Consider the following 8,300-nt stretch of genomic DNA (forward strand, 5'->3'; position numbering starts at 1 on the left):
AGCCAATTTTAACAGCCTGTCACGTGATTTTAGTCTGAATGTCAACATGAAGAGGCTAGTCCATTTTACGCAGGAGTAATTGGGAGTAGAATATGTGAGGGATAGTATCAACAGAGATGTGTATAGTGAAAAGTAATATCTATCCTTCATTTGCATCTCTGAACATTTCTGTTTTAGTATATTGGTTTGAAAATGTTGAACTTGCATGATTTGCAATGTGTTTTTTTAATGGGACTCCCCCATTGATCGAATCCCGGGTTTGAACGAGAACGACACACCACGTGATTCGTTTGAATACAATGCTGATGGCAAACATGCCGTGTTACTGCAGTACTGCACTGACGGGATGACTTACTGGTACTGCATGCTACAACTTCGCTTGTGATGTTGCTTGTTAGCCATGGATTACATGAATCTTGATTACCAGTCAAATGTTGCTCATTTGACGTTGGTAATCTTTATTTGGAACTGAGTAACTTCCTGGTACTTCGTACTATGATAAAAATCAGTCAACATACATCAAGTTCTCTCAATCGTAGTATTCCATGTGATGTACACCTAATATGCCAAAAATGTTGCTGAACGATTTGAACTGAATAAAAATAGCAGACGAAAATTTGTTTACAAAATAAAAATACTTCGGTTGCCAATGAAAACCGGTAAAAAACAAGCAATATGTTTTCGGCTGTTATCATGGAAGGGACATGAACGTGAAGCTAACGTCTGTTTATAACTAAAACCGGGCACCTTATACGAGGTTCGCAAAATAACATGGCAGTCATTAGAAGTCACTTTATTTTATTGTTAGGACGTATTCAGCCGTTAAATGTATTATTTCCAACCGTTTTGCGATAGTATTTTCTAGATTGGAGGCAGCATTTACATTTTATTCAAAGTTCAAAGCTGCGTTGGGATTCCGTTGACAGTGGTAACAATGTCGGCGCCGGTGATCTCTTACCAGTGCGCAACGTAGCCACAATAAAAGGCATGATCATTTGGGCACTGCTATTACAAGACGTTGGCTGTTGCCATGGTAGCGGTGGGTCAGGATTGTTTTTCCAATTAGTGATGGTACGACCTGCCTGTCAAGTATGAACCGTGACAAAATCAGCCAAGCCAAAAAAAAATCACAGAAGAGTTAAAAAGCCATTCCTGCTGAACAGTTACTCTAACTTCGGGGTCAACTTTCTCATTAATGAAAACAGATATCAAAATTTCAAATAGTAACTTTTTGCCCACACTCAAGCCGAGTACAATGAGCTATTTCTGAGGTGTTGTATCACAGGGAGTTGGACAAACTTATGTATTTTAATAAATTATTGAATAATAAAATGTTATATAACTTTTCTTTTACCCCTCTCCCCTTCCTGGTATCTATTTCAAGTATTTTTGTCAGGTTCAAATCGTTCACCAGCATTTTTGGCATGTTAGATGTACATCACATAGAATACTAGGATTGGGAGAACTTAATGTTTGTTGACCACCTGGAATCTGAGTTTTATAAATCTTGAAGGGCTCTCGGAAGATCCACCCGCTGCCTGGACCCGCAGTAAAATCTCCGATTAATATGGAGCCGCAACCATCAACATCGATATACCATGAGGTTTCTGTTGGCGACGTTGCGGCGTTACTCAGTTCCAAATAAAGATTACCAACGCCAAATTAGCAAAATTTAACCGGTAACCAAGACTCAGTCCATCCACGACAAGCAAGCAACATCACAAACGAGGTTGTAGTGTGCAGCTCACGAGTCAGCGACGACCGATTTCAACGAAAGTCATTCCGTCAGTGAAGTACTGCAGTTGCACGGCATGTTTGCCAATGCACAGATCTGTGGAGGAACTTTTAACTTCAACATCAACCGTGTATCGTAGTCGCCCAGTTTAAGTTCTGGTTCTGTCGTGGTCCCAACTAAAGGGCGACAGTCGTCGTGTCGCGTCCTGTTCGATATGGGACTCATAGCGACGTATACAACGCGTGTAAAATACATTGTTTATTTACATGAAATTCGAACACGCGCTGCGCTACGACCACCGCGCTTAAACATCCACGAGTTATTTATTCGGACAATGACTTAAATTAGACGTCTGATTATTTTATTTTCACACGTACAGCGACACGCGTTCTACACTGACAAGCGTTGCTAGGTCGCAGCACTGTCTTGGAGCATATTAATGGGCAATTGGGTTCCCCGATCTAAATTTCTATCCCGGTTTGTTGCACGTTCTTTTTTTAATATGAAATAATCAAATATGGGACATGTGTATAATAACAGAACCCCACACCCTCCCCGTGGCTTCGCTCGTGAAAGTACGGCAGCAGGATACACCGCATCACTCGTGAAAATAACTTCCATACGCAATGAAAGCCACGGGGAGGGTATCTGTCATAATACTTCATTATCACTGAAAACATTTTTCCCCTGACATAAATTCCAGTGAATATGCCATTTCCCTCATACTCTATTGAGACACAGCGCAGTGAAAATTGGATTCACATGTAATGCTTGAAAACATGTCAGAAAAAATAAATTAAGTGAAATTCTACGTGACTTCATAATAGTTGGAAATGAACACATTACACCCGACCCTACCACTCTATATACAATGGAAACTACACCCCAAAACATCCTTTCACCCACAGTTACTACCATGTTTCACCAGTGTATTCTATTTGACGTCAGGAGAAATTGAAATAAACAAATTAATTATAATTTCAGCCTCTAGTTGACCACTGATTAAATAAACTACCTCGTCTTTATGTCAACTTGCAGTTATTCGTTGCCTACACCAGTGACTTCAAAATATATGTTTCAATCCCAGGAATTTCACTCGCTGTTAATTGCATGGGAGTGGCAGTCTTTAATGAATTTCTATTGTCATGTCAATTTCTTGCGATTACTCGAACATTAAGCTGTAACCACATACCGCCTAGGTGCTGTAATTAAATCCTGGTGTAAGCACCATATGAACTATGAACAATGCATGTGAAGCCAGCTGTGGGGTATATTCAATCCTATAGATTTCTCATTGTTTGGTAACTATTTGCTGCAAATGCAACAAAAATCATATAAAAAATATTACCGACACAGTATTCTACAGGTTACTTGTAACGTATATAGTTGGAAAAAGAAACATTAAAGACGAATTTCACTGAAAAGGGTTTCCTAACATTTTCGTTTATCTTGTATTCTGGTGAATATTTACAATGATATTTCTTGCTTGAACGAGTTCGATTTTCCGCGTCTAAGCACAGGGAGCCCAGGAACTATAATCAACTGTACGCAGTCTCTATGAACGGGGGGTGGGGTTATATCGGCTGATATATAGTGTAAAAAATAGACAAGGGATGAAGGCTCAAGCCAGCTCACATTTTTTAAACTCGAAAAAACAGTCAAAAAGAATGAAAAATAAAATCTAAAAAAATACTAGGTTGAACCAGAGGTAAGTAATGTACCTCTGGTTGAACAATATTAGTTGCTCTTTCAAATTTAGCCGAAGCGTTACATATATTTTATTTATATCTGCAGAATAAATCAAGAAAACTACACAAATTGACTCAATTTTTCGAATAATTAACGGTTTGCCCGAACGCACGGCACAGTTGAATTCAGAATTTGTCAAGAACCAATCACAAACCAGTTGAGCGAGGCTAACCGAGTCGTAACCTCGGTGTGTTTCGTAATGAGTGTTATGATTGGTTGTTGTCAAATTCGGCTTAAAAAACTTACTTGAATAAACGACATAGCAAATCTCGGGTGACTAATGGATATACCACTAAATTGCATGTATACAAAATATGAGGTCTGATTGTTTTCCGGATTTCAATTCATCTCACGATTTTGCTCCCAAGTTGATCGAAAATATACCCAACTAAAATCAATGTCAATATGCTTGTAATAGCTTTGGATAGTGCTGTATAAAAAAACGGCTGAGGATGAAAAATCAAACCTGGACTTTCAAAACCCGGGGGGGTTCTCTGAATAAAATATGGTACGCAAGCTGAAGTAAACAAACGCATAAAGGGGTGTTATTTAAATTTTTGGCGCGTATACGCGTGTATAGTAATAAAGTGTGAAAAAAAGGAATCCCATGAATTCAAGTTAACTCAAATTAGAAACAGTATGATTTTAGTATGTATATAGGGTATCTAGTATTTTACGTTTCTGCACTTGAAAAAGGGTATAATTTCACAAAAATAAGTACGTGTTTAGAGGCTTTTTTGAAATGCTATACTTCAGCATGGGTACCAGGTCTGACCCACCACCCCTGGGCTTTAAAAAAAGGTTAACCGTATGACAAGATCTCATATTGGCGTAAACTTGTGACACCCCTTGTGGGATTATCCTATAAATATTAATCTAAACTTTAAAACAAAGGTATACATCGTGTACAGGAATGCATAAATGACTGACAGATCCAATGAGTGATTGTTCTTAACAACGACCAACGGAGTTATGTTGAAAAACAAGACTGCATGGGTATTGATTGTAACAGAAAACTTGGTAGACACGCATTTTCTCTCATATATTGGTAAAAGAAATATTGTGCATTAATTTCTTCAGGAATAACCTCAAAGAATAAATGTACCTCCTATTTTCAAATTTGTTAAAATACTATAAGTTACCCAAAGACTAAACGTTTCTGACAATCAATGTCCGCCTCGTCTTTCAGGTCACGAGCTATTTTATGTCCTAGATAATTAAACTGGTCAACAAAGTCAACATTGTTATTATATAAATAGAGTGGAGGGCAAATGTTCTTGCAATTATGACCATAGAAATGCATAGATTTAGACTTGGTTGAGTTGTAGGTAATGTCATGCTCTTCAGCGTATAACTCACAAATATGTAACATTTTGCGCAAACCTTTAATAGAGGGCGCAATTACACACATATCATCTGCGTAGCTCAAATTGTTTATAACTTTATCGCCAATAAGACAGCCACAAGGCATGCTATTGAGTGATACACTGAGATTATCCATATAAATACTAAACAGTGCTGGAGACATTACTCCTCCCTGTCGAACTCCATTGGAAACATTAAAAAATTGTGAGATGGTACTTCTCCATCTAACACAGTACAACTGGTTGCAATACCAATTTACAAGAAGACGAATGATATACGCTGGAACATTACGTTCAATACACTTGTTAATTAACGTCCAATGGTTAACTCTGTCGAAAGCCTTGGACGCGTCAAGAAAACACACAAATACACTGCTACCAAGGCTATTATACTGGCGAATGGTTTCTTTTAAGAGCAGAATACAGAGATCTGTGGAATGTTTCTTTTTAAAACAAAACTGGTTGTCTGTAGTTTCAAAAAACTTATCACACATCTTAAATAATATATGTTCAAAAACTTTTGACAAAACAGATGTTATTGCAATAGGACGATAATTGTCTGTGCTGGTAATATCTCCAGTTTTATTTCAAGAGTGGCACTATAACAACTTCCATCATAGAGCGAGGGGGTGTGCCGTGCACACAGAATGACGACATACACATTGACAAATACGTACTAACACTGGGAGCCGCATACTTCAAGTGTTCTGCACATAAACCATCCAGACCACTAGATTTCTTTAGCGGCAGGTTTTTAATAATCCCATCAATTTCCACAGAGGACAAAGGATGAGCATTTTCGTGAATTTCAGTAATATTATTTAGCACTTTGGACTTATATGCGTCATTCGTGATGGAGTTCAGAGACGATTCAAAATATCTCGCCCACATTTTTGTAATGTCCGTCTCACCAGACGCATTCCCAACAAAAGATGGAATGAAAGTGGCGTATGATTTCGTGACTTCTTTCCAGAACGAGCGTTCATCTTTATTTAAAAGGTGAGTGGCTAATTTGTCTGCAGTTTTGAGGAGTTCACTGTTGGAAAGAACGCTCCAAGCTGATTGATGTACATATCGGTATTATTCAAGTTGCACAGTTAATACGGTAAACACTGGTGTACGTGCTTTTGTACTTCCGTGTACAAAGCACACATTGGTCTGTGTGTCTGTCTGTATGTATGTATGTATGTATGTATGTATGTATGTATGTATGTATTTGTGTGTGTTTGCGTTCCGTCTGTTCCACTGATATCTCAAGAACCATGTGTTGGGTTTTGAGGACAAAATTAGATTAGACTTGGTTAAAATCCTGTGCATATTAATTACCGGGGTAACCAATTTTAAGCATTTTCATTTGTTTCTCAAAAAAACATTTCAATGGATTTCAATGAATCTTGATACACAGATGCTCCAGGATAATGCGCAGACTTGATTGCTTGTTTGAAATCAATGCATATTTATGACCTAATTTAAATATTGATGAGTATTTTATTAGCATTTTCCGTTTTTTCTCAAGTATCTTCAAAAGATTTCAATGAAACATAGTACATAGATGCTCTGGGATAATGCACAAATTAGTTTTTGGTTGATATCAATGTGATATGACTAATGTTTAGATGACTATATATGGGTATGTGATCTCAATAATATGCATATAATGACCTAAGTACTGTTGCAGATAGTAACATGCAACTGCTGATATATCACAAAAATATCAAGTCATTATTTTATTAAATATTTATAAACCATAGCTACTTGGAACCACTCGGATCATTTCCTGATCATATTTTTTAATGGTGTATTATTAGAAACACATGTGCTAACTGTGAATATATAGTAAATACAATAGTCCTTATTAAGACTTCATGCTGCCAATACCTTCAGTACACAGGAGTTCTTTCTAAGCCTTCTTTGATTTTTCGGGCGAGTGGTCAAATTACTGGATTTTCAGATGTTCATTCAAGTCATTGTGTATATTGTTTGCGCTTAGTTTGTAGCAATCACTGTACATGTAAACGATTAATGTTTTACTTATTATTACCTGAAATGAAATATAGAATAATTCCAATATAAGTGTAGTTATTGTGGATAAGATATGTGCAGTGTATGTTAGATGCTGATATACACGAGAGATGTCTTTGATGTGATAAAAGAAATAATCTGTTTTCTGTAATATTTATAAAAGACGACATTTTATTCTGCAGACAACAACTATTATCACTCACTGTCAGACTGAAAGTCTGAAAGGAGAATGCATTGATAAATTTCAGTGCGAAATCATCCACATTAAGTGAGCCTTTGGATAACTGAATTGTCCTTTTTGACTCCTGTGTACAAAGCACACAATGGGAATCTTATGTGCGTATCAATGTACATATTCATGTTTGAAACCAGTCGTTGGATTGTGATAATTCTGTGCATATGTTTTGGCTAATATGCATGATATGCTTGTGACCATCATATTTGCAACAGCGACATAATTATTCACACATTGATGTGTATAACATGTATAAGACATCATTACGTATTGAGATATGGCTGGTAATATAACCACTGAACAGAACAAGTAACCTGTAGAATACTGTGTGGGTAATATTTTTTATATTGATTTTTGTTGCATTTGCAGCAAATAGTTACCAAACAATGAGAAATCTATAGGATTGAATATACCCCACAGCTGGCTTCACATGCATTGTTCATAGTTCATATGGTGCTTACACCAGGATTTAATTACAGCACCTAGGCGGTATGTGGTTACAGCTTAATGTTCGAGTAATCGCAAGAAATTGACATGACAATAGAAATTCATTAAAGACTGCCCTCCCATGCAATTAACAGCGAGTGAAATTCCTGGGATTGAAACATATATTTTGAAGTCACTGATGTAGGCAACGAATAACTGCAAGTTGACATAAAGACGAGGTAGTTTATTTAATCAGTGGTAAACTAGAGGCTGAAATTATAATTAATTTGTTTATTTCAATTTCTCCTGACGTCAAATAGAATACACTGGTGAAACACGGTAGTAACTGTGGGTGAAAGGATGTTTTGGGGTGTAGTTTACATTGTATATGGAGTGGTAGGGTCGGGTGTAATGTGTTCATTTCCAACTATTATGAAGTCACGTAGAATTTCACTTAATTTATTTTTGCTGACATGTTTTCAAGCATTACATGTGAATCTAATTTTCACTGCGCTGTGTCTCAATATAGTATGAGGGAAATGGCATATTCACTGGAATTTATTTCAGGGGAAAAATGTTTTCAGTGATAATGAAGTATTATGACAGATACCCTCCCCGTGGCTTTCATTGCGTATGGAAGTTATTTTCACGAGTGATGCGGTGTATCCTGCTGCCGTACTTTCACGAGCGAAGCCACGGGGGGGGGGGGGGTTCTGTTATTATACACATGTCCCATATTTGATTATTTCATATTAAAAAAAGAACGTGC

This window comes from Saccoglossus kowalevskii, chromosome 2, assembly GCF_978046115.1.
Source record: "Saccoglossus kowalevskii chromosome 2, keSacKowa6.1, whole genome shotgun sequence".
NCBI classification, from domain to species: Eukaryota; Metazoa; Hemichordata; class Enteropneusta; family Harrimaniidae; genus Saccoglossus; species Saccoglossus kowalevskii.